Source organism: Hyla sarda, chromosome 2 (assembly GCF_029499605.1).
Source record: "Hyla sarda isolate aHylSar1 chromosome 2, aHylSar1.hap1, whole genome shotgun sequence".
NCBI classification, from domain to species: Eukaryota; Metazoa; Chordata; class Amphibia; order Anura; family Hylidae; genus Hyla; species Hyla sarda.
The window spans coordinates 323922156-323948454 of NC_079190.1; the positions used below are offsets into that span (position 1 = coordinate 323922156).

The 26299-nt window shown below is 44.8% G+C and overlaps 1 protein-coding gene across 1 annotated transcript in view; it reads right to left on the reverse strand.

Annotated features, from left to right (window-relative positions):
• EPS8L3 (EPS8 like 3) overlaps window positions 1–26050 on the reverse strand; it is a 252151-nt gene extending 226101 nt beyond the window's left edge. The window contains exon 1 of the mRNA XM_056557905.1: window positions 25974–26050. The gene's annotated coding sequence lies outside the window, so the exon portion shown is untranslated. The remainder of the gene's footprint in view (window positions 1–25973) is intronic.
• Window positions 26051–26299: the final 249 nt, after the last annotated feature.

Here is a 26299-nt window from a genome sequence, read left to right on the forward strand (position 1 = left end):
AGTAGTTGTGCAGAGAAGTGAAATGGTATAATTAAAGTGTAGTAGGGGTAGTAAAATAATATGAAAAAAATATATATAGTAAGTGTCAATTATATACTTATTATATGCTTCGTGGCCGAAGCTGCAAGAAAAAGAAAAACATTATAAATAAATAAGGCCACAGGGCCGAAGCAACACAAATGTGAAGAGAAACAATAATGTATATAGTTTTGCAACAGCAGGAGGCACACGGGTTGGGAAACACTGAGTTAGGAAACAGACAATGTTTCCCAACCAGTGTGCCTCCAGTTGTTGCAATACTACAACTCCCAGCATGCCCTGACAGCCAAAGGGCATGTTGGGAGTTGTAGTTATGCAACTGGAGAACAATTTGGAGTCCACTGTGTAGTGGTCTCTAAACTGTAGCCCTCCAGATGTTGCAAGACTTCCACTCCAAGCATGCCCAGACTGCCCAGGCATGCTGGGAGTTGTAGTTCGGCAACATCTGAAGGGCCAAATGTTGCCGACCTACAACTCCCAGCATGCCTGGACAGTCTCGGCATGCTTTGAATATACATCTGGAGCACTACAGTTTGGACACCACTGTATAGTGGTTTCCAAACAGTGTCCTTCCAGATGTTGCAAAACTACAACTCCCAGCAATCTGAGACTGTCCAAGCATGCTGGGAGTTGTAGTTCTGCAACATCTGAAGGGCCATATGTTGCAGAACTACAACTCCCAGCATGCCTTGCCAGTCTGGGCATGCTGAGAGTTGTAGTTTTGCAGTCTGGAAAGACAGTGGTCTCCAAACTGTGGCCCTCCAGATCTTGCAAAACTACAACTCCCAGCATGCCCAGACAGCCATGCTGGGAGTTGTAGTTTTGAAACTCACAGATACAGCAGTGAAGATCACTTTATAGCGATCATCTTCACAGCTGCACCTGAAACCGCCGCCGCCACTTGCCTGCCTCCTCCTGTCAGTCGCCGGTGTCCCCGCCCCGTGATCGGAGGTAACTGCTGCCGGTCCCCGCTGCACCATCTCTGCATCTCTTTTCCCCCTGCTCTGCCCCGACATCCAGGGGCGGGCAGGGCAGGGGAAATGAACTTTCCCCCCCACCCCTGCCCAGCGATTCACAGGTCAATTCTGATCGACCAATCGCAGGGGATAGGAGGAGGTGGCACCCCTGCCACCTCACTCCTATCCTTCAGGATGATCAGGGCTGTCTCTGACAGCTCTGATCATCCCTTTTATTTACAGGCCATTGATTTATCAGAGACCCGATCAGCCCGGAATCGCTGCAAATCGCCGATCTGAATTGATCGGTGATTTTCAGCGATCGCCGACATGGGGGCGGGGGGCGGGGTCTAAGGACCCCCCAGGCATTTGCACAGGATGCCTGCTGAATGACTTCAACAGGCATCCCAGTCCGATCCCGTCCGGCTAGTGGCGGGGATTGAAATTCCCACGGGCGTAAAGGTACGCCCTTGGCCCTTAAGTATCAGGAAGCAAGGCCGTATCCATAAGTGTGGGGTGGTGGTGGTCACCGCTCATTGCTGCGCTATTTTATGCTAGGGATGTTAGGGGCTTACAGGTGGCCGTGACGTGGCTAGCGAGCTTGCACTTCAGGATCATAATGTACACAAATGACCTGTTAGTTTATTAAATGTTACTGAGATGTTGATTAGATCAAGGTGCATGTTGTGGATGTGCGACCACGTCTGTTTTTTTCTATAGTTGAATCTATATAACAAGTATTGAGATGAACTTTTGTTATTGACCAAATGCTTACTTTCCACCATAATTTGCAAATAAATTCTTTAAAAATCATGTGATTTTTATGTATTTTTTCTCATCATGTCTTTCATAGTAGAGATATACCTATGATGAAAATTACAGACCTCTCTCATCTTTGCAGAACTTGCACAATTGGTGGCTGACTAAATACTTTTTTGCCCCACTGTGTATACATATATATATATATATATATATATATATATATATATATATATATATATATACACATATACATAAAAAAAAAATATATATGTATATATATATATATATATATATATACAGTGTTACAGTGTTCCCTCAACATACGATGGTAATTCGCTCCAAATGAACCATTGTTTGTTGAAACCATCGTATGTTGAGGGATCCATGCATTGATAAATATAGGAAGGTATTACTCACCTGTCCCCGCCGCTCCGGACCGTAACCGCTGCCCTGGATGTCGCCGTCCATTGCTGTCGCCACGTCTCCATGGTATCCCCGCCGCTCCAGACCATCTCCGCTGCCCGGGATCATCGTTCCTTATCGCTCTGCACGCAGCTCCTATTGGATGATGGGACGGCGTGCGCGGCAACGTGATGACGACAATGGAGAGCGACGGCGATGCAGGGGATCCCAAAGAGGACGGTCTGGAGCGCCAGGGACATGTAAGTGATCGTCACACTGGACCCCTTAAACGGCTATCCGGTGGCAACTGAAGCAGTCTGCGCTGCCGGATAGCTGTTTATGCGATGGCCCCGACATACAAAAGCATCGTATGTTGATGCTGCCTTCAACATGCGATGGCCATCGCATGTTGAAATTATCGTATGTCGGGGCCATCGTAGGTCAGGGGGTCACTATATATATATATATATATATATATATATATATACATATATATATATATGGCCATGTAATGTGATACGCCTGCACACATGGTGGCCGTTGGCTGGCACAATGACACAATGCTGTGGGTCTGGTAAGCAATAATTTCCAGGGCTGGTTTTTTATCCCTAGTTCAGCCCTGTACTGACAAAACTGAGGACTAAAGTAAAGCTCAAAATTGTGTGTGTATATGATGTGTGTGTGTATATGAATGTGTGTTTCCTGTAAGGTAGACACAGCTAATGCCTACACATACGTTCTTGTATCCCACAAAGTTTGCTCTCAGTGCTCATGTTCTCAGACATGTTAGGAGCTCCTTCAGACAAGTGAGCCAGCCCTCAGCTATTACTAGAAGCAGATGACAATAGAGTGGCTCTAGGCTGATCTGAATACCTGGAGCTGTTATGCAGTGTTTTACAGTATAAGAAAAGACAGGGTGAGAGTATGTGCCTTGTCTTGTACAGGACTGGGAACTCTTCCCTGTGCATGCACATCCCCCGCAACTGTTCACTGCCAGTATTGTTGGATACAGTATGTTCCTGAGAAGCAAGAAATATAGTTAGGCGCAAATTTGGCAAAATAAGTTATCATGTAATTAATGGTTATATGCCCTTGAAGAATGTATATAGGCAAGATTATTATTCTAAAAATACTTATTTAGGGTCTATTCACACGTACAGCTGTCACGCCCCCTTCATAGGCTTGCATTGAGGGGGTGGAGCGTGACATCACACGGGGGCGGAGCCTTGACGTCACTATGCTCCGTCGCCGTGATCGCCATTAATCAGACTAGGAGCGAGCATGCTCCGGGGCTGATTCTAATGGGGTGCGGCGTGGAAGATCACGGGGTCCCCAGTGGCGGGACCCCCGCGATCAGGCATCTTATCCCCTATCCTTTGGATAGGGGATAAGATGTCTTAGTGCCGGAGTACCCCTATAATGAAAGTAATGACTGGGACATATCCATACCAGGGTACTCTTTATACAGCAGAGACAGAGTTGGCAAGATAGGAGGAAGAGTGGCCCTATATGTGAAAGATAGCATAAAATCTAACCTAATACAAGTTAGCGAGGCCAACATAGAGTCAGTTAGGGTTACGTTGCAGTTTGGTAATCATGCAGTAACTCATGTAGGTGTGATATATAGACCACCGGGCCAAGTAAAAAAATTTGATGATCTACAAGTTGAAGAAATAGCTGAAATGACAATAAGAGGAAAAGTTATTATTATGAGAGACTTCAATCTTCCGGATATGAACTGGAAAAGCAAAATAGCTAGTTCTGCCAGGAGTAAAGATATTCTAAATTCCCTACAGGAATTATCTCTACAACAAATGGTTGAGGAGCCATCCCGGAGGGAGGCCATTTTGGATTTGGTATTCACAAATGGGGATTTGGTATATGATGTTATTGTAGACGAAAGCTTGGGATCTAGAACAGTGAAGGAGTCAAACCACACACAAAAAAAAGTTTTAGAGTTTAGAATATCAGACTTTTTAAAAAATTAGATAAGCCATAAATGAGTCCCTACCAGACTGGAACAGATTACATGGAGTCCAGGAGAAATGGGACTACTTAAAAGACACACTATTGAAGGCAAATTAAAATTGCATTAGACTTGTCAGTCAAGGAAAAGGACCTCAATTAGGGAGGAAGACTAATGAATCATTTGATGCATGTGTCTTTACAGAGGAAAAGGTTCTATGTTTGCTGTCTAAAGTGAAGACAAATAAGTCAGAGGGCCTGATCGGATACACCCAAAATTATTAAAAGAGCTTAGTGGTGAGCCAGCAAAACGGTTAACAGATTTATTTAACCAATCACTGGTAACAGGAGTTGTCCCGGAAGATTGGATATGAGCAAATGTTGTGCCCATTTACAAGAAAGATAGTAGGAAGGAATCAAGCAACTATAATGGAAACCCTACTAAAGGATAGGATTGTGGAACATCTAAAATCCCATGGATTGCAAGATGAAAAACAACATGGGTTTACTTCAGGGAGATCATGTCAAACAAATCTTATTGATTTTTTTGACTGGGTGACTAAAATAATAGATGGCGGAGGGACAGTAGACATTGCATATTTAGATTTTCCCACATAGAAGACTTATCAATAAACTGAGGGTTGTAGTATATTCAGAGCAAGGTCTTGTCACCAGTTGGGTACCTCAGGTATTTTACTGGGACCAATTTCGTTTAATATCTTCATTAGTGATATTGCAAAAGGTCTCAATGGTAAGGTATGTCTTTTTGCTGATGACACAAAGATATGTAACATGGTTGATGTTCCTGGAGGGATACTCCAAATGGAAAAGGATTTAGGCAAACTAGAAGAGAGTGCAAGATAATGCACCTGGAGCATAAAAACCCTCGGGCAGAATATAGAATATTTGACACAGTCCTGAACTCAGTATCTGAGTATGTGAGGTTTTTAGGAGTAATTATTTCAGAAGACTTAAAGGTAGGAAGACAATGTAATAGAGCAGCATGAAACACTAGCAGAATGCTTGGATGTATAAGGAGAGGTATAAGCAGTAGAAAGAGAGAAGTTGTCATGCCGCTGCACAGAACACTGGTGAGGCATCACATGGAGTATTGTGCACAGTACAGGAGGCCGGATCTCCAAAAGGATATTGATACTCTAGAGAGAGTTCAGAGAAGAGCTACTAAACTAGCACATAGATTGCAGGATAAAACTTACAAGGAAAAGTTAAAGGACCTTAACATGTATAGCTTGGAAGAAAGAAGAGACAGAGGGGATATGATAGAGACTTTTAAATGCATAAAGGGAATCAACATGGTAAAGGAGGAGAGCATATTTAAAAGAAGAAAAACTACCACAAGTGGACATAGTTTTAAATTAGTGGGGCAAAGGTTTAAAAGTAATATCAGGAAGTATTACTTTACTGAATACAGTGAAGGAGTTTAAACATGCATGGGATAAGCATAAGGCTATCCTTCATATAAGATAAGGCCAGGGACTATTGATAGGATTCAGATTATTGGGCAGACTAGATGGGCCAAATGGTTCTTATCTGCCGACACATTCTATGCTTCTAGGCTTGTAGCGCGGGTGACAATGATACTTACCGGTTCCCCCTCCGTCCTGCAGCCACCCCCGCTTTTAGTTATATGAAAATGACCTGCTTGATGCACAGTAGCGTCCGGCTGGCAATCCACAATGCCTTCTTCCCTGTACTGAGCCTTTTCGGCTGCAGAGTGGAGCTCCACTCAGCAGAGTCTCAGCACATTGGAGGATGCAGCAATATTTGACTTTTGCGTGCTACTTTTTTCCTTCTCACGTTTTATAGCCATAACGCTTTTAATTTTCCACCTATGGCCCATATGAGGACTTGTTTTTGTGCCACAAATTGTACTAATTGTACTATTGTACCACAAAATCTATGACAAAACAAAAAAAATATTTATGGGGCAAATATAAAAAAAAATCCATCAAACTTTTGGCGGTAAAATCTTTAAGGTTTTTTATTTTGTTTTGTTTTTTTAGGGTAAGGAGTCATTTGGGTAAGAAGTCACTTTTGGTAAATAAAATGTTAGAAACCACCTTGGCCTTTCAAATAGAAAAAAAATTGTTTAAAATGACAGTGACCAAACTAGGGTTTAAAGGTTTAATAATGATAGTAATAACACTACATATAATACATATACAGTATTAACAAATATATTTTTTATAGTTGATTTTATGGTGCCATTTTGTCAGTAATTTTATCCTAGCCCTAACTAGAATGTTTGTTTAAATACACACACTCAAGAAAAGAAAAACTCAAGAAAAGAAAAGATAACTGACCTTTTCTTATAAATTATTGTTTAATTAAGCATGCAGGCCTGTTTTTTGGAGTTTCAGCTGCACAAATTGACTCCTGACCATTCTCCCGAGTAAGACCTCAGTGGACTAAGGCAGCAGCGGTTGCCTAGCAGACTCGAAGCACAACATAGTAAGGTGAGCACAGAGCACTAACCAGATTGAGAAATTTATTGTAACAATGCTGGATGTGGGTCCATTGACCTGTGTGGCTGATGACTCGGACCGTATCTGGGAGCAGAGTCTAAGGTGTCGCTGGTCTTCACCAGAGCCCGCCGCAAGGCAGGAGGGATTTGCTGCAGCAGGCGACACCCAGGTCGCTACCCCTGATACGACTGGACCACACAGGTAGCTGGGCGAGGCAAAGTATAGTAGGATGAGGCAGAAGCGTAGTCGGACTTAGCAGAAGGTCAAGGCAGGCGGCAAAGGTGCATAGTCAAATAACGTAGCGGAAGGGTCAGAAAACGGGCAAGGCAAACAGACAGTATGGAACGCTTAATCTCAGAAAAATGGCACTGAAAATCCAGCATGGAAGTATGGGAGGTGCAGGGATTTTATAATGTTGTGTCAGGTGAAACAACTAATTATGGGCGTACTGGCCCTTTAAATTTCAGAGCTCCGGTGCGTGCATGCCTTAGGAGACAGGGACACGCGTGCTGGAGCTGAGACACAGAGGATGAGGTGGCAGCGGAGCATGGTGAGTGAGGGGCTGGGACTCGCATGCAGGCGCGTCCCGTGATCCGTATCCCAGCCCCGCCGGCAGTCAGGGATTCAGGGACCATGCGCTCACGACCGGTGCTTACGACCGAAGTTCAGTGTGTGACAGTAACCCCCCCCCCCCTTTGGTCTTCTCCTCTTTTTTGAGGACAAGAACTTGTGAATAAGGTCACGGTCTAGAATGTTGTCCTGCGGCTCCCAGGACCTTTCCTCTGGGCCAAATCCTTCCCAATCCACAAGTAAAAAACATTTTCCTCTGACAAACTTGGAATCCAGAATTTCTTTGATGACATAGACATCGGGGGTATCAGAGATGGGAGTAGGAGTGATGTCTTTTTTTAAAAGCGGTTAGAATTCTGGATCTGTAGAGAATATGCCACAGGGTTTAAACGTTTTTTGATCTTGTAAGGACCAAAATAGCAAGCTTATAACAAGGTACCTTGGAAGACAACCACACTTTGTCCCCTGGAGAGAATTCGGGAGAAGGGCATCTTTTCTTGTCTGCATGCGATTTCATATGAGTGGTGGCATACAGAAGAGAGTAATGAGTCTTTTGCCAGATGGAGACGAAATTCCGCACTTGTTCATCGGCCATGGGAAATCCAGAGGAAGTGGATAAGGGTAAAGGAGGACAAGGATGAAGCCCATAGACCAGAAAGAAGGGTGAAGACCCAGAGGATTTAGAATCCTTATGGTTGCACAAAAATTCGGCCCAAGGTAGCAGATCGGCTCAGTCGTCTTGGCGAGCAGAAACAAAATGGCGTAGATAGTCTCCCAAGACCTGGTTCACCCTTTCGACCTCTCCATTGGATTGAGGGTGGTAACCCGAAGAAAAATCTAATTTAACTTGAAGTCGTGAACAGAGGGCCCTCCAAAACTTAGAGACAAACTGGACTCCTTGGTCAGAGACAATATGGGAGGGCAATCCATGCAGGCAGAAGGTATGGCAGAAGAACAACTTGTTAAGCTGTGGTGCAGAGGGTAATCCCGGAAGTGGCACAAAATGAGCCATTTTAGAGAATCGAACCACAACAACCCAAATGACCGTATTTCCGCCAGAAGAGGGAAGGTCAGTAATAAAGTCCATTGCAATATCGGTCCAGGGCTGCACTAGAACTGGCAAAGGATGTAGTAGACCAGCAGGCTTGGAACGGGCAGATCAGACAAAATAAACGACATCCTGTTTTAGAGGGGACCACCAATACTGTCGGGCGATGAGCTGTATGGACTTACGAATTCAAGCATGACCGGCCAGTAGAGAGGAATGACCCCATTTCAGAACTCGTAGTCTTAACAGGGAGGTACTTAAGTCTTCCCTGGTGGCAAGTGCTGAAGACACGCTGGCGCTGCTGAGATGAGACGATCAGGGGAAATAATATGTTGAGAATGGGAATCCAGGAAACATCGGAAGATCTGGACAGAGCGTCAGCACGAAGATTCTTCTCTGCAGAACGGATGTGGATTAAGAAGTTAAATCTGGAGAAGAACAGAGACCAAAAGAGACCCTGTCGGGGGCTGAGACGATGGGCAGACTGGAGACAGAGCAAGTTCTTGTGGTTGGAATAGATAGTAAGCAGATGTACAGAGCCTTCAGAGAGGTGACGGCATTCTTCTAAAGCCAACTTAATGGCCAAGAGCTCGCGATCTCCGATGTTATAATTTCTCTTCGCAGGGGAGAAGGTTTTAGAGAAAAATCCACAGGTTAAAGTTCTCCCCTTAGAAGACTTTTGCATTAACACTTCACCTGCTCCAACTGACGAAGCATCCACTTCCAAGATGAATGGCTTGCTAGGATCGGGTCTAGATAGGACAGGAGCCGAAGCAAAGGCAGACTTTAACTGTTTGAAAGCTTCTTCAGCCTCAGGAATCCAATCTCTTGAATTAGCAGTCTTCTTGGTAAGCGAGACGATGGGAGCTACCAGAGTGGAGTAGTGAGGAATAAATTGCCGATAGTAATTGGCAAAGCTGAGGAAGCGCTGAATTGCTTTCAAGCCCAAAGGTTGAGGCCAGTCGAGTACTGCAGACAGCTTGTTGGGATCCATTTGTTGACCGTGACTGGTAATAATATACCCCAGAAATGGAAGGCTGTTTTTTTCAAAAGTACATTTCTCTAGTTTTGCGTAGAGATCATTTTCACGGAGACGCTGAAACACTTAGCGGAGGTGAGAGCGATGAGACTGGATATTGGGTGAGTAGATGAGTATATTCAAATAAACAACAGCACAGGAGAATAGGAGGTCACGAAAAATATCATTGACAAACTCCCGGAAGACTGCTGGAGCACTGCAGAGTCTGAATGGCATCACTACATACTCAAAATGTCCGTCACGAGTATTAAATGCGTTCTTCCATTCATCCCCTTCTCGTATATGAATCAAATTATAGGCCCCATGAAGATCCAATTTAGAGAAGATTTTGGCACCTCGTAGATGATCAAACAACTCCAAGATTAAAGGAAGTGGGTAGCGGTTCTTTACTGTAATTTTATTCAGGCCTCGGTAGTCGATGCAAGGTCGCAAAGACCTGTCTTTTTTTCCACGAAGAAGAAACCGGCTCCGGCAGGGGAAGAGGACTTCCTGATAAATCCCTTCTTAAGGTTCTCCTGGACGTAATTAGACATGGCCAGAGTTTCAGGAACAGACAAAGGGTAGATTCTGACCCTGGGAGGTGTGGTGCCGGGTAGCAAATCAATGGGACAATCGTAGGGACGATGCTGTGGTAACACTTCGGCTTGCTTCTCACTGAAGACGGCAACATAGTCCTGAAGAATAGCATGTAGAGAAGAATGAATCGGAGCACTCACCCAGTAGAACTCGCGCGAACACGGTCCGTTTGCCCAACCCCCCACGCCAATCCTCTCTCCTGCACTGTGTTTGTTACCTGCTCCAATTTTGAATAAAGCCTGAAGATTTTGCATACTTCTACTGGGTGAGTGCTCCGATTCATTCTTCTCTACATGCTATTGCCAATGTTATATATCAGTTCGTGCAGCACCACCCTTAGCTTTACACGAGGAGTTCAGGATATTCACAGCTGTTGTAGTGGGCATTTGAATCTAGGAATTCCAGCGGTGCCAAGGTGCTTTCTCTCTCACATGTTGCATATAGTCCTGAAGAAACTAAGGCAAACCGGACAAAGGAGTAGAAGGAGGCACCAGCTTAAACGAACGAGTATGAATGCAGTGACTATTGCAATAAGGTCCCCAACGGAGAACTTCTCCAGTTTTCCAATCCAGCTGTGGGCATGGAGTTGCAACCAAGGAATGCCAAGCAGGAGAGGAGAGGTACAGTGAGAAAGTACATAAAAGGACAAGTTCTCCTTATGCGAGACTCCGACCTGCATTGATATCGGTTCTGTGGTATAGCACGGTACAGTCCAGATTTTCTCTGTTAACCGTAGAGATGATGCTGGGCGAGGTGATGAGATGAGATGATGCTGATGCTAGGTAGTACAATAGGATGAGGCAGAGGCGTGGTCGGACTTAGCAGAAGGTCAAGGCAAGGCAAAGGTGCATAGTCAAATAACGTAACGGAAGGGTCAGAACACGGGCAAGGCAAACAGACAGTATGGAATGCTTAATCTCATGCTAATGGCACTGAAGATCAGGCAGGGAAGTGTGGGAGGTGCAGGGACTTTATAATGTAGTGTCAGGTGCAACAGCTAATTATGGGTGTACTGGCCCTTTAAATTTCAGAGCTCCGGCGTGCGCGCCCTGCAATGCAAATCCCAGCCCCACCGGTAGTCAGGGATTCAGGGACCATACGCTCACGGCCGGACATTAATATGGTGGTTCAGCACACAAAATGCTATGTTCCTTTTTTTCTTTTACATGTGAAACCTATGTATGGCAGTTAGAGATGGGCAAATCGAAGCTGATAACGTTGAATTTGTTCCGAATTTCATGAAAAATTTTATTCTCATCGAATCCGAATTTCTTCGCACTTTGTGGTAATGAATCGCTTCATTCACTACATTTTATGCGGGCCGGGGGGCTAATATGGCAGCTACATGTGTGAGGACATGGGGCAAGGAAGTCTTGGAAGGCAGGATCACCCAGAATCACATGGCGGCATGCAGCCAGCCAGCCCTGTGATGTCACAGCCCCATATATTCTGCAGCCATTGCCGAAGACGTGCATTTCCTTCCCAGACATTTTGCTGAGAGAACAGAGACTGTTTGTGCGCACTAATCACCGATACTGACAATACAGATCTTTACACCTCAAGCCCGCATTCATTATGGCTAGAGAGAGAGCAGACACTGTGTGGTCACTAATCAGCGTTACTGACAATACAGATCGGCACAGGGGGAAATCCATTGACCTCAAGCCCACATCACTGCAGGCAGGGAGAGTTTAGAAGTCGTATCATAGTCTGCCAATTGAGATCATCACAGGAAGCACTTGCCATTCAAAGGCTGCAAGCAACCATAGTGCAGGGAATATTGAATGACAGTATTATTTCACTACCCAAGCACACTCCCTATGCGTGTTACGGCAAGGCAAAGTGTTCTACACCCCTATTGAGGCTCTCTGTAGCCTGGAAATAGCAGTTTTTAATAGCGATTCGCCGTGAATATATTCGGATCAAAACTAATATTTTCGAAAAAATTTGGCGAATCGGCCAAATAGAATTTTTAAAAAATGTGCCCATCTCTAATGGCAGTATATACTTTACAGGCATTTTTCAGGCTTTAAAAAAATCATCCAGGGGCATTGATTGGGAGGACGATTAAAAATCAAAACAAAAAACAAATGAAACCTCCATATTTATTGCTCTGCATGTCCATGGTCCAGCACTGCCACAACTCTGGGGATGCCAGATGAAGTGCCCTGATAGAGTTCCCATACACTCAGCATGAGATACTACAGTCAAATACTGCACTTCCACTGGGGACTCTGAATGAGCAGCATCTCTGAAATGTGAGAGTGTGGATAGATGAATTTAGTTTTTTTCCCTGTCCCTGGGACATTTTGTGACAAGCTCAGAAACCCCCTTTAAAGGGGCTTTCCTGGATTACATTTCTTTTCATCAGCCCCTATTCATTCAGAATAAAAAGATTCTAATTGGAATGTCCCTCCTGGCATGTACATAACTGAGAACAGCTGCACTGCTGTATCCACAAGCGCTTTTTCATGCTCCTGCAAAACCTCATACATTGTACAAAAAGGGTTTCTCAGCTGTAGTTCTGCCACATCCTGACATAGAAAGACATAGCTGCAATGTACAGTGATCCATACACATTGCACTGACTGTAATGAGGGAGAAGCAATGTACAGACTCAGGATCATATTTGTGACCTCATTTCTGTTTTTTTTGTTCTATGAAAGGGGCATTTAGTTTACAGATATTAAATTTAAAATGCTATCTTATTGTAAATGAATAGAAGGAAAAAAATAAAAATAAAACAAAACAATCCTAAAGTCAGAATTATAGTTCATTCCATTCTTTATAATAATGCAATAGTGATTTAAGGGACTTATAGAAAGGCGCCACATTTTTAAATATTTACAGCTGCCACTTGTCTTTTTTGTAGTGATATACTAGATATGCTAATAGGGGAGCACAATCACTGTTTGGTCCAAGGGCCAAACTGTTACAATGAACTATGTAAGTTTAGACTTGACTAAAAATCTAATTTACTGTGCTTCCATTAACTTGGAATAACCTATGCCCAGGGCTGGTTTTAGGCTTAACGTGGCCCTGGGCAAAATCAAAAGTGGGGCCCCAAAAGTCGTAATAGTGCACTAACCAGATTTGCACATTTTTGGTCACTTCAAATACCATAAAAAATATCTAAAAAGCAATTGAAAAGTCCCATCAAACATAAAAAGGTACCGAAAAAAACTACAAATCACCCTCATACATCCCCATATACAGAAAAATAAAAGACTTATAGGGATCAGAATAGTACAGTTTTATATTTTTGTATTGTTCTCCCACATTAGGTTGGCTGTATAGTCCCCCCCACATTAGGTTGGCTGTATAGTTCCCACACATTAGGTTGCCAGTATAGTTTCCCAAGATTATGTTGGCAGTATAGTTCTCCCACATTAGGTTGTAATTCCCCCACATTAGGTTGTAGTTCCCCCATATTAGGTAGGCAGTATAGTTCCCCACATTAGGTTGGCAGTATAGTTCCCCCCACATTAGGTTGGCTGTATAGTTCCCACACATTAGGTTGGCAGTATAGTTCCCAAGATTAGGTTGGTGGTATAGTTCCCCCCACATTAGGTTGTAATTCCCCCACATTAGGTTGTAGTTCCCCCACATTAGGTAGGCAGTATAGTTCCCCCACATTAGGTTGGCAGTATAGTTCCCCCACATTAGGTTGTAGTTCCCCCAAATTAGGTTGGCAGTATAGTTCCCCCCACATTAGGTTGTAGCCCCCCCCCCCCCACACACACATCAGGTTGGCAGTATAGTTCCCCCCACATTAGGTTGGCAGTATAGTTTCCCCACATTAGGTTGGCAGTATAGTTCCCCCACATTAGGTTGGCAGTATAGTTCCCCCACATTAGGTCGGCAGTACAATTCCCCCACATTAGGTTGGCAGTACAGTTCCTCCACATTAGGTTGGCAGTACAGTTCACCCACATTAGGTTGGCAGTACAGTTTCTCCCCACTAGGTTGACAGTACAGTTCCCCCACACTAGGTGCAGTACAGTTTCCCCACACTAGGTGCAGTACAGTTCCCCCACATTAGGTGCAGTATAGTTCCTCCACATTGGGTGCAGTATAGTTCTCCTACATTAGGTGCAGAATAGTTCCCCCACATTAGGTGCAGTATAGTTCCCCCACATTAGGTGCAGTACAGTTCCCCCACATTAGGTGCAGTACAGTTCCCCAACATTAGGTGCAGTACAGTTCCCCCACATTAGGTGCAGTATAGTTCCCCCACATTAGGTGCAGTATAGTTCCCCCACATTAGGCGCAGTTTAGTTCCCCACATTAGGGGCAGTATAGTTCCCCCACATTAGGTGCAGTATAGTTCCCCCACAGACATTCAGCCTTCAGCCATATAGAGTATTTGGCTGGAGGATGTATGTCTGTGTACTGCCCCACTTCAGTGTTCCGACCACCAGTCCTCCGGTCCGGGGTCACTATCTACTGCTATGGCCTATAGACCATAGCAGTAGGTCCCGAGACCGGTAAGCGGTGGTCGGAACACCGAAGATGACGTTCTGCCAGCTGGTGCTGGTGACTTACAATGCCAGCTGGCACGCATCCTCCTCGTTGATGCTTCGCTCCTCCATTGCTATGGGTGCACGCACAGGACGTCAGTGACGTCCCTGCGTGTGCTACCTCCCGGCAGCCCCTGCGTTTTTAAAGTTAACGCGGGGGCCGCCGCAGAAAGGCAACCGAGGGATGTCCAGAATGTGACGGCGGGCCCCTGCAGGCTGCTCAGTGGCAGCCACGGATCCCCATCTGGACTTGATTAGGCCTATGCTGAGCAGCCGGCACGGGGCCCCATGGGGGCCCTAGGCAATTGCCTGGTTTGCCCCGCCCTAACGCCAGCCCTGCCTATGCCAATGACTTGAAAAATTTATTTTTCTAGTAGCAGAATATTTTTATGGGTTTTTAATATAACAAGGCCAATCAGGGACTTATTTAACTATAAGCATGCATTAATGACACGCTTATAGTTAAATGCGGTGCTCAGCTGTAAGAGTCTGACACAGAGAAGAGCAATCACTCTGCTCTGTCAATCACTCTTGTGGCTACATGCTGTTTTTGTCGGCAGTCACAAGAGGACAAAATTCTTCCTCTGCCCTCTGCTGCACATGTGTGACATCATCATGTGCCACTGCTTGCACCGGAGAAGAAAAGAGGCCATTCTTTGGACTGTGCAGGAGCCATATCAGTATGTTTTGTTTTTATTTATTTAATCTTGGAAAGGGGAGGCTAGTACTATCTACAGGGGGGCTACTGCTACCTACAGAAGTTACTATCATCTACAGTGGGCTATTGCAACATTAAGATGGCGGATATTATCTACAGGGGGCTACTACTACTTAAAGCGGACTATACTACCTAAAAGGGGGTTGCTACTACATACACAGGTTTGCTAATATCTAAAAGGGGACTTCTATTGCATACAGGGGAACCTGCCTACAGGGAGTACTACTTAGAGGGCTGCTACTACCTACAGAGAGTAACTATCTACAGGGGGGAACTATTTCCAGGGGTCTCTATCTACAGGGGTGCAAAGGCAGCTGAAATGTTGCACCTGTGTGCCATTATGGAATAAAGCTACCACTTTCTTTGCAATTTTGTAGTGCTGCACCTATCAACATGTGGACCTACCTACAGGTGGCACCTACCTACTCGGGGAACCTGCATAATTGGGGAGACTATGTAAAGAGACCTGTCTACCTACTGGAGCAACCTAACTATCTGATGGTGGGGGGGGGGGGGGGGAACCAACATACTCCTTCCCAACCATCTTATCTATCCACTCTACTGAGTAGGACATTATTATTACTGTTTGTGGCGTGCTGGAAAAGTGTGGAGCCTAAAATTTTATCTGGCAGGTTCTATGGAGATGAGTCATGGCTGGAAGAAATTGTCATGTAACTGTATGTAATCATTGCAAAGCCTGTGTAGAACTGGTATCTACCACTATACAGTCATTGTATGGTCGGGTCAAGAAGTACAGTAAAGAATTTTCCGGGATCAGTAGGCTCAGTAGGCTTTGCACCTACTGATTCCAGGAAATTCTTTACTGCACTTCTTAAATACATTGTTTTCGGGAAATTAAGGATCCGTGACCAGCACCCGGAGGCTATATTGTTCTTCTGCTAACTCCACTGAGAGCGTGATAAGTTATTGTGTCTTGTTTACACAACTGCAACAGGTGAGCAGCCACCCACAAGGGATCATATACAGACTCTATCCTGTACTCATATACTCATGTTCTCAAAAATATATTGCACTAAGGAGCTCTGCTATGTTTTCTTATACAGTATACACTGTACACTGTATGGTGGAGGGAATATGTCCTGCTTGTATACTGGTATTATCAGTAATATTAGTCTCAGTATACTGGATTTGGTCATTAACAGCATAATGGTAATATGTATGGTAATAATATCTCCCTTTGTATACTGATCTTATTGGTCTCAGTATACAGCATTTGGTCAGCAATAGTATAATGGTAATAAGTATGGCAATAATATTTCTCCTTGTATACTGTTAATATTGGTCTCAGTATGCTGGATTTGGTCATTAACAGAATGATGGTAATATGTATGGTGATAATACCCCCCCCCCCCCCCATTGTATACTGGTCTTATTGGTATCAGTATACAGGATTTGGTCAGTAACAGTATGGTGGTAATAAGTATGGTGATAATACTGGTATTATTGTGTTTCAGTATACTGGATTTAGTCAGAAACAGTATGATGGAAATATTTCCTCCTTATATAACGGTGTAATTTGGTAACTATATGATTTATATACAGACACATGTTTTTATCATGGGATATTGCCCTACCTATGATAATATGTTTTATGCTGTTCACGGTGTGGTTAAACTGACATTATCTTGATTTTATAGGTCGGTTCGATTACAGCTATTACATTACATTCAATTACAACTAATTTGTATAGTTACTACTTTTAACCCCTAGAAGACACAGGACGTACATGTATGTCCTGAGTGCAATCAGAATTATGATGCGAGTGTAGGAGCTGCGCATGCTTCATAGGCTGCGGGTCCCAACTGCTATTAGCAGCCGGGGACCAGCTAATAATGGAGGACATCTGTGATCACTCTGATGCTTACCATTAACCCTTCAGATGCTGTGATTAATACAGATCACTCCATGTGAAGTATAATGGGGGCTGAGAAGACTCATGTGACCACCCGTGGAACGATTGTGGGGGTTTGATGAGTCAAGATGGCGGCCAAAGCTTCACTTACCAACCTCCGGTAACCTTCTTCTATGGTCTGCCTTCTGGCAGACCATAGATGTAGATCTGGTGTAGATCATAGATATGGTGGTCAGAGCTTCCCTTACCAGCTTCACAGCAACCTCCAGCAAGCTTCTGGCAGAACATAGAAGTATATTGCCGATATGCTATGCCTATGTATTTTACTTCATACAGGACAGATCAATGTTTTTTTTATTAAAAGTGTCAACAAAATACAGGAAGTGTGGGCGGGACAAACAAGGTTCTGTGCATGCTCCTGGCTTGTCAATCAGACTGCTGCATGAGCCGTGTCCCAGAGAGTTCACATATGAGATGTAAGGGCAAGCAAGGGAACCTCTCCCCAGTGAACTGCATGCAGTGTGAATTAGGATTCATAAAGTAATGAAAACCATGATTTAATATAGACGGGATCCTCACCAGTTAAAAAGTAATCCTGAAGCATGTATTTATCTATTTATTTATTTGTCTGATCTTGTGGCAGGTACATGTTAAATAAAAATAAATAAAAAAAAGTAAAAGATTACCAAGACCTACAAAGAACTTAGGAAAACTCAGGATTAGAAAAAAAAAAATCTTCAAAAGAATGTGGTCTTTATACCAGACAAAGGCAGGAATTTAATAAATGAAGAATTGATTGTGAAATTAAAATATTCACAGTACATAAATGCATATATTAACTATGCAGTGACATAAAAGGAGAAAAGCTGCTGCACAGAACTTTGGCAAGAAATAGTCACAGCAAAATCAGATATTTTCTTCCACGTAAACACACCCAACTTTCCAGGTCAGCATATTTTATACCTGTTGGCTACAGATTAGCCTCCTGGACAAACAGGGTGGAAGAATAGGCCTGGGAAATGGAAAAAGGTCTCTACCTTAGAGGAGATACAGCAAAAAGCTTAACCATATATGACAGGAGCTGCAGGTATGCCTCCCTAAATCCATATTTACTAGTTGTACATATTGTGTTTTATCTACTTTACACATTTTATACAACTATGATTAAAAAAGGTATACAGTGCAATAAGGCAAATTAAACTGGATGCCTAGCATCCATGCTTTTCCAACCTTCCATATAACCCTTCAATGCTTGCGAAACTAAAAATATTTAATTAATGTCCTTAGAACCCCATTTAAAGGAGTTTTCCAGAAATAGAAAACCAGAGCTAATTTCTTCAGCAACAAAAAAAGTGTCACCCCCTGTTTTCTGCTTGTGTGTGGTATTAAAATAATCCTCCATTAACTTTGATGGGCACTGTCATTAAACATGATTTTTAATATTTTATTCCTTATGCCAAATAAATAACTTTAGTAAATGGCTTCCATAAAAATAAATAAATAAACGTTTTATGTTAGTTTTTTGGCTGTATACATCTGGCCACCAGGGGTCTCCCTTCTTGGCCAGAACACATTCCGTCTGGTAAAAATCTCAGATTTTTGTCTCCTGCTTGTAATGGTAGGAGACCAAACTCAGGAAGTGTTTCTCTGCACTGAGCTTGATTGACAGCTGCAAAGAGCCTCATTGATCGCTGCACAGACTAAATGCTGTGCAGACTGAAAGCTGCAAAATGCCTCACTGAAATATACACAGACTGAAAGCTGCTACACAGAGCTTAAGGCCTTCTATTCATCACAGCACTGCGACAATGTGAGGGCGGAAGTGGTCCCCCAGCAGACTTCAGTGATGTCATGCCTGCTGGGAAATGCCCACTTTCTCCTACTGGGAGATTGCACTGTGTGAGCAAGAAGAAAGGTAAGATACACAGCTTTTTAAAGCTCGGAAATTTTTTAAGGGTGAAAAGAGTATTAGGAGTAGTTAGGGAACATAGCCAGAGTTAGTTTAGAAAAGTTTATATGGTGACAGCTACCTTTTTAAATAGAACTAAGCTGCAATACCCCACACAACTTGAGGACAGATGTGGTGCTGTTTTTGGAAGGAATCTGCTCTGTTTGTCTAATCCTGGATAACCCCTTTAACCCCTTAAGGACGCAGGGCATATCCATACACCCCCGTTTCCGACTCCTTAAGGACTCAGGGCATATGGGTACGCCCTGCGTTCTTCCAGCCCCTGCCGCTCGCCGGGCAGGGACCGGACCAGGATGCCTGCTGATATCATTCAGCAGGCATCCCGGCATATCGCCCAGGGGGCTCCTGAGGTCCCCCCATATCGGTGATCACGCAAATCGCCGGTCAATGCAGACCTGCGATTTGTGGTTATTCCGGGTCAATCGGGTCTCTGGTGACCCGGTGACCCGGAAAAAAGGGTGAATCGGGCTGTCCGAGACAGCTCCATTCACCCTTACCCAGCAGGAGTGAGGTGGCGCCTCATGATCACGTGATTGATCAGTCGGAATGACCGACCAATCATGGACCTGCTGGGTGGTGATCGGGGCGGCGATGGGAGCAGAGATCGGTGCCGACGGGCGTCTCCTACCATGCCCTGGTCCGGCGGGGGTCCCCTCAGGATCGGTGGCGATGACAGGAGCAGCAGGATCGGTGGCGGCAGGATACAGCAGGAGGTGAGGCCTGTTCACCTCCTGCTGTTGCTTAGCAGCAACTCTCGGCATGCAAAGGCAAAGGGCATGCTGGGAGTTGTAGTTTTGCAACAGCTGGAGTTCCAACTACAACTACCAGCATGCCCCTTGGTAGTCTGTGCATGCTGGGGGTTGTAGTTATGCAACAGCTGGAGGCAAATTTTTTCTATGAAAAAGTGTGCATCCAGCTGTTGCATAACTACAACTCCCAACATGCACAGACTACCAAAGGGTATGCTGGGAGTTGTAGCAGTGTGTCTCCAGCTGTTGCAAAACTACAACTCTCAGCATGCCCTTCGACTGTCAATGCATGCTGATTGTTGCAGTTTTGCAACAGCTGGAGACACATTGGTTGTGAAACAGAGTTTGTTACCTAACTCAGTGTTTTGCAGCCAGTGTGCCTCCAGCTGTTGAAAAAATACATGAGAGTCTATATATGTTGGGAGTTTTAGTTTTGCAACAGCTGGAGGCACACTGTTTGCGAAACACTGAGTTAAGTAACAAACTCTCAGTGTTTCGTAACCAATGTGCCTTCAGCTGTTGCATAACTACAACTCCCAGCATGTATGTTCTGTCAGTGCATGCTGGGAGTTGTAGTTTTGCAACAGCTGGAGGTTTGCCCCCCCCCCCCCCCCCCATGAGAATGTACCGGGTACATTCACACGGGCAGGTTTACAACGAGTTCTGCTGCAAGTTTGAGATGCGGCAAATTTTCTGCCGCAGCTCAAACTCCCAGTGAGAAACTCACTGTAAACCTCCGCCCGTTTGAATGTACCCTATAAACACTACACTACACAAAATAAAAAAGTAAAACACAACATACCCCTACACAGTCCCCCGCCCCTGTTTCCAAAACGGAGCCTCCAGCTGTTTAAAAACAATAACTCACAGTATTGCCGGACAGCCACTGACTCTCAAGGCATGCTGGGAGTTTTGCAACAGCTGGAGACACCCTGTTTGGGAAACACTGCCGTAGGCTATTTTTGTGGTAGATTCAAATCCGCAATTTCGGCCTCAAATGCGCATGGTGCTCTCTCGCTTCGGAGCCCTGACGTATTTCAAGGAAACAGTTTAGGGCCACATATGGGGTATCTCCGTACTCGGGAGAAATTGCTTTACAAACTTTGGAGGCCTTTTTCTCCTGTTACCTCTTATGATAAGGTAAAGTTGGGGTCTACACCGGCATGTTAGTTTAACCCCAAAAATTTTTTACACTAACATGCTGGTGTTGCCCCATACTTTTCATTTTCACAAGCGGTAAAAGGAAAAAAAGACCCTCAAAATTTGTAACGTAATTTCTCCTGAGTACAGAAATACCCCATATGTGGGCGTAAAGTGCTCTGCGGGCACACAACATGGCTCAGAAGTGAGAGCGTGCCATATACATTCGAGGTCTAAATTGGTGATTTGCACAGCGGTCTCTGATTTAACAGCGGTTCCGACATAAACGCAAAACAATGAATACCCACATGTGACCCCATTTTGGAAACTACACCCCTCACGGAATGTAACAAGGGGTATAGTGAGCCTTAACACCCCACAAGTGTTTGACAAATTTTCATTAAAGTTGGATGTGAAAATGAAAAAAAAAATGTTTTTCACTAAAATGCTGGTGTTACCCTACATTTTTCATTTTCACAAGGGAGAATAGGAAAAGCCCCCCAAAATTTGTAACCCCATTTCTTCTGAGTAAGAACATACCCCATATGTAAAGTGCTCTGCGGGTGCACTACAATGCTCAGAAGAGAAGGAGCGCCATTGGGCTTTTGTCAAGAGAAGGTGTCTGTAATTGAAGGCCATGTGTGTTTACAAAGCCCCCATAGTGCCAGAACAGTGGACCCCTCCACATGTGACCCCATTTGGGAAACTACACCCCTTATGTAATGTAATAAGGGGTACAGTGAGCATTTACACCCCACAGGTGACTGACAGATTTTTGGAACAGTGGTCCGTGAAAATGAAAAAATTTATTTTTCATTTGCACAGCCCACTGTTCCAAAGATCTGTCAAATGCCAGTGAGGTGTAAATGCTCATTGCACCCCTTACTAAATTCTGTGAGGGGTGTAGTTTCCAAAATGGGGGTCACATGTGGGGGGTCTACTGTTTTGGCACCACAGGGGCTTTGTAAATGCACATGGCCTCCCACTTCTATTCCAACCAAATTCTCTCAACAAAAGCTCAATTGCGCTCCTCCTCTTCTGAGCATTGTAGTTCGCCCACAGAGCACTTTACATCCACATATGGGGTATTTCCATACTCCAATTACCCCTTGTGAAAATTAAAAATTTGGGGTAACACCAGCTTTTTAGTGAAAAAAATAAAATTTTAAATTTTCAAGTCCAACTTTAGCAGACATTTGTCAAGCACCTGTGGGGTGTTAAGGCTCACTGTTCTTCTTGTTACATTCCTTGAGGGGTGTAGTTTCCAAAATAGTATGCTATATGTTTTTTTTTTTGCTGTTCTGGCACTATAGGGGCTTCCTAAATGCGACATGCCCCCAAAAAATTATTTCAGCAAAATTTGCTTTCCAAAAGCCAAATGTGACATCTTCTTTTCTGAGCATTGTAGTGTGCCAGCAGTGCACTTGATGTCCACACAAGGGGTATTTCCATACTCAGAAGAGATGGGGTTACAAATTCTGGGGGGCATTTTCAAATATAACCCCTTGTAAAAATGTAAAATTTTGGGGAAAACCAGCATTTTAGTGAAAAAAATAAAAAAATTCATTTACACATCCGAATTTAACGAAAAGTCGTCAAACACCTGTGGGGTGTTAAGGCTCAGCAGACCCCTTGTTACGTTCCTTGGGGGGTGCAGTTTCCAAAATCGTATGCCATGTGGGGTTTTTTCTGCTGTTCTAGCACCATAGGGGCTTCCTAAATGTGACATGCCCCCCAAAACCATTTCAGAAACACTCACTCTCCAAAATTCCATTGTTGCTCCTTCCCTTCTGAGCCTTGTAGTGCACCCACAGAGCACTTGACATCCACATATGAGGTATTTCCTTACTCTAGAGAAATTGGGTTACAAATGTTTGGGGGCTTTTTCTCCTTTTACACCTTGTACAATTTCAAAAACTGTGTCTACGAGAACATGTGAGTGTAAAAAATGAAGATTTTGAATTTTCTTCTTTGCCTTGCTGCTATTCCTGTGAAACACCTAAAGTGTTAACACACTTTCTGAATGTCATTTTGAATACTTGTGTCAGGATCCGGACTGGTATGCGGGGAGGACACGGGTGGTGGATCCTCTGTGTCAGTGAGGTGATGGCGTGGGCCGTACCAGGGGAACGGAATCTAAGGGATTACTGGTTTTCACCAGAGCCCGCCGCAAAGCGGGATGGACTTGCAGCGGCAGGTAACCCCCAGGTCGTTCCACCCGATAGCAACTCAACCTCACTGACAGCTGAGACAGGCGCAGTACACAAGGACAAGGCAAGAGCAAGGTCGGACGTAGCAGAAGGTCTGGGCAGGCAGCAACGGTTCGTAGTCAGGGGCAACGGCAAGGGTCTGGATACACAGGCAATGGAACACACAGAAACGCTTTCTCAGGGCACAAGGCAACAAGATCCGGCAGGGAAAGGAAGGAGAAGGAAGGGAAAATGCATTTCTTTCAATCTGACGCATCTAGAGTACCCGTGGGAGTATTTCAATATGTAATTTTTCTCGTCCGTGGATAATACTAAATTCAGTTCTTTCTCCCAGGAGATCAAGTAACTGGGAATAGAGGAGCTGTCTAGGGAGGAACAGAATTTTTTGGCATAGGAGAGTTTATGTAAACCTCTCGGGGGGGGGGGGGGGGGGCGTCAAGTCTACCTCAAAGTCCATCAAGGGTCTCAGCAGCCCCACTTTACACCAAAATTCCTTGCAACAGATATGAAGGTGGGACAGCTGGAGAAAGGACAGCTTTTGCATGGGGAACATGGAGGATAACTCTTTCGTGGTTGGGACCCTTCCGTCCGTGAAGACTTGTGCAATAGTGTAGTTCCTCAATTTGGCCCATAGAGAGCCAAACGTGGGGGATACGCGGTCTAGAACAGCAGGGATGAGGACAGCAGGTAGTAAAGGAGAAACTGGAGGAGAGAGAGTAGGAGCGAGAGAAGACCACACAGAGAAGAGACCCAAGAAAAGGAGTGAGGGGTGAGAGTGAGAGAAATTACGTTATGCCTACCAAACTGACCCTATCAAATGCCTTCTCTGCATCTACACCGAGAAGGACCAGCGGGAGTTTGTTAGAGTGAGCAAAGTGTATACAAGAGAGTAGTTTGATAGTGTTAGTCTTCCCTTCCCTGCCGGGGACAAAGCCTGACTGTTCCTGGGCTATGAAGTGGGGCAGCAGTTTTTTAACGTGCATGGATAGAAGTTTGGCCCATACTTTTTGATCTAGGTTCAACAAGGATATGGGTCTGTAGCTACCACACTCCCCTGTATCCTTTCCCTCCTTTGCTATGAGAGTAATGTGTGCCTCCTGCGCCTGTCGAGGAAGAGAGCCACCCTCGAGTAAAGTGTTAAAAGAGGTAGTGAGAGGGGGTACAAGGAGATCCAAGAATTTAGTATAGTAGCACAGGGGGAGTCCATCAGGACCCAGGCTTTTTCCAGGGGGGAAGGATTGGGTAACCTTACGGACCTCTAGTTCCGACACTGGGGAGAGCAGGCTTCCTGCCATGGAGCCATCTAGTGTGGGGAGAGCTAACTCATCAAGGAAAGAATCCTGAGCCAAGGACACAGTCGTGGCCAAGTCGACCCCAGCGGGTGAGGGGAGGTTATATAGATCCGAGTAGAACTGTTGAAAAGTACGAGCTATGAGGGGAGTATCAGTGTGGACCACCCCGTCCCTTTCCCTTATGCTCAATATACGCTGCTTGGCCCTCCTCTTTTTAAGGAGGGAAGACATAAGTCTCCCCCCTTTGTCTCCATGGGCATATATTTTTTGTTTATGGTGAAGGTAGGCCTTAGAGGACTGGTCATGTAGATGGGTCAGCAGCTGTTCCCTTTTGAACTTCAGATCAGAAAGGGTGGCTTCAACCTGAGTTCTCTTATGAAGCCTCTCCAGATCCGAGATGTCAGCTAACAGTTGGTCAGTCTTCCGTCTATAGGACTTTTTAAGCCTGGAGCCCCAGGAGATGAGAATGCCTCTCATTAAAGGCCTTATGGGCTTCCCACACCAGAGGAGGGGAGAATTCGGGAGTGCAATTAGTATGAAAGTATAACTTGAGGTGTTCCGTAAGGTCAGAGAGGGCTGAAGGGTTCTCTAAGATGGTTTCGTTGAGCCTCCAGGTGGGCACAGGGGCAGGGAGGGTGGAGAGTGACAGAGACAAGGAAACAGGGGCATGATCTGAGACCGCAATATTTGCACCCCAATATTTGCACCACTCACTGTCGGCAGCAGAGAGGTATGAATCAGTAGGTAGTCGAGGCGTTGATATGTCTTATGCGAGGAGGAGAAAAAAGAGAAGTCATGGACGGAAGGGTTATGCAGCCTCCACGGATCTAGTAGAGACAAATCAGCAAGTTTAGAGTGCAATCTAGACAGCAGCTTCTGAGATAAACCACAGGTCTTAGACGAAGAGTCCAAGTAAGGATTTAAAACAACATTTAGGTCTGACCCAATGATGATGGGACCCTCCGAGAAGGCTTTAAAAGTGGACAGTGTGTTAATGAGCCATGGCACCTGGGCGTGATTCGGGACATAGAGGTTCGCAAGTGTATAAATGGAATTGAATAATCGAATTCGAATAAATAACGGCCTGCCTTCAGAATCCACGTGTTGGTGAAGTACCTCTACTGGCAGGGATGAGCTAAAAGCTATAGATACCCCTTTTGATGCCGAGAAGCCATGACACGAGTGGAACCACTGTGAGAAGTAACGGGTAGGGAGCTTGGGTATCTTGTCTCTTTTAAAATGTGTTTCCTGGATGAATGCAATAGAGGTGTGAAGAGGTGAGGTGAGGTGGTCAACAACATGGTGGCGCTTCTCAGGGGTGTTCAGCCCCCGCACATTGAATGTGCCGGAGCCGGAAGCCGGAAGGAGAGAGAAGAGGGAGGAAAAGGGAAGGAAGGGGGAGGGGGGGAGGAGGGGGAATAAGGATTGAGCAAGAGAGGACCTAAGGAGGAACGTAGGAAATAAAATTTGAAAGTGTAGATTTGGAAGGAGTCACCAGAAGGCGACCACCACAGAGAGAATTGCCACACAGAAAGTGCATCCTAAAATACAAATATAGTGTAACGATACTTAAATAAAAGTTAGATAGGCTAGGCAAATAAAATAAAGCAGTGAATTGAAAAAAAGAAAAACACCAATGCAGAAATGAATAGAGCAAACCATTTCCAGAGGTGAAGTCCAGTCCTGGGAAAGTTCAAGGAGTCCAACGATGAGAATCAGCTCAAAGTCCCCCTGCAGGGATGAAGTGTCTACGAAGAGAGTGTTATAAAATAAAAGGTGGGGGGGTGAAGCGTGACGAGAGAGGGGGCGATGAGGGAGGCCCGGGGAGGGATCCAGGAGGAGTCCAAGTGCATGTTTTAGCAGAAACGTCACTTGCAGCGTGTGAGGGGAGTGAGGTAAACAAGCACCCGTAGAGTGAGAAACATAAGGATCAAGTGTTCCAAAGAAGTTCCGTGTTGCTGCAGGGTGCACAGAGGGATCATATA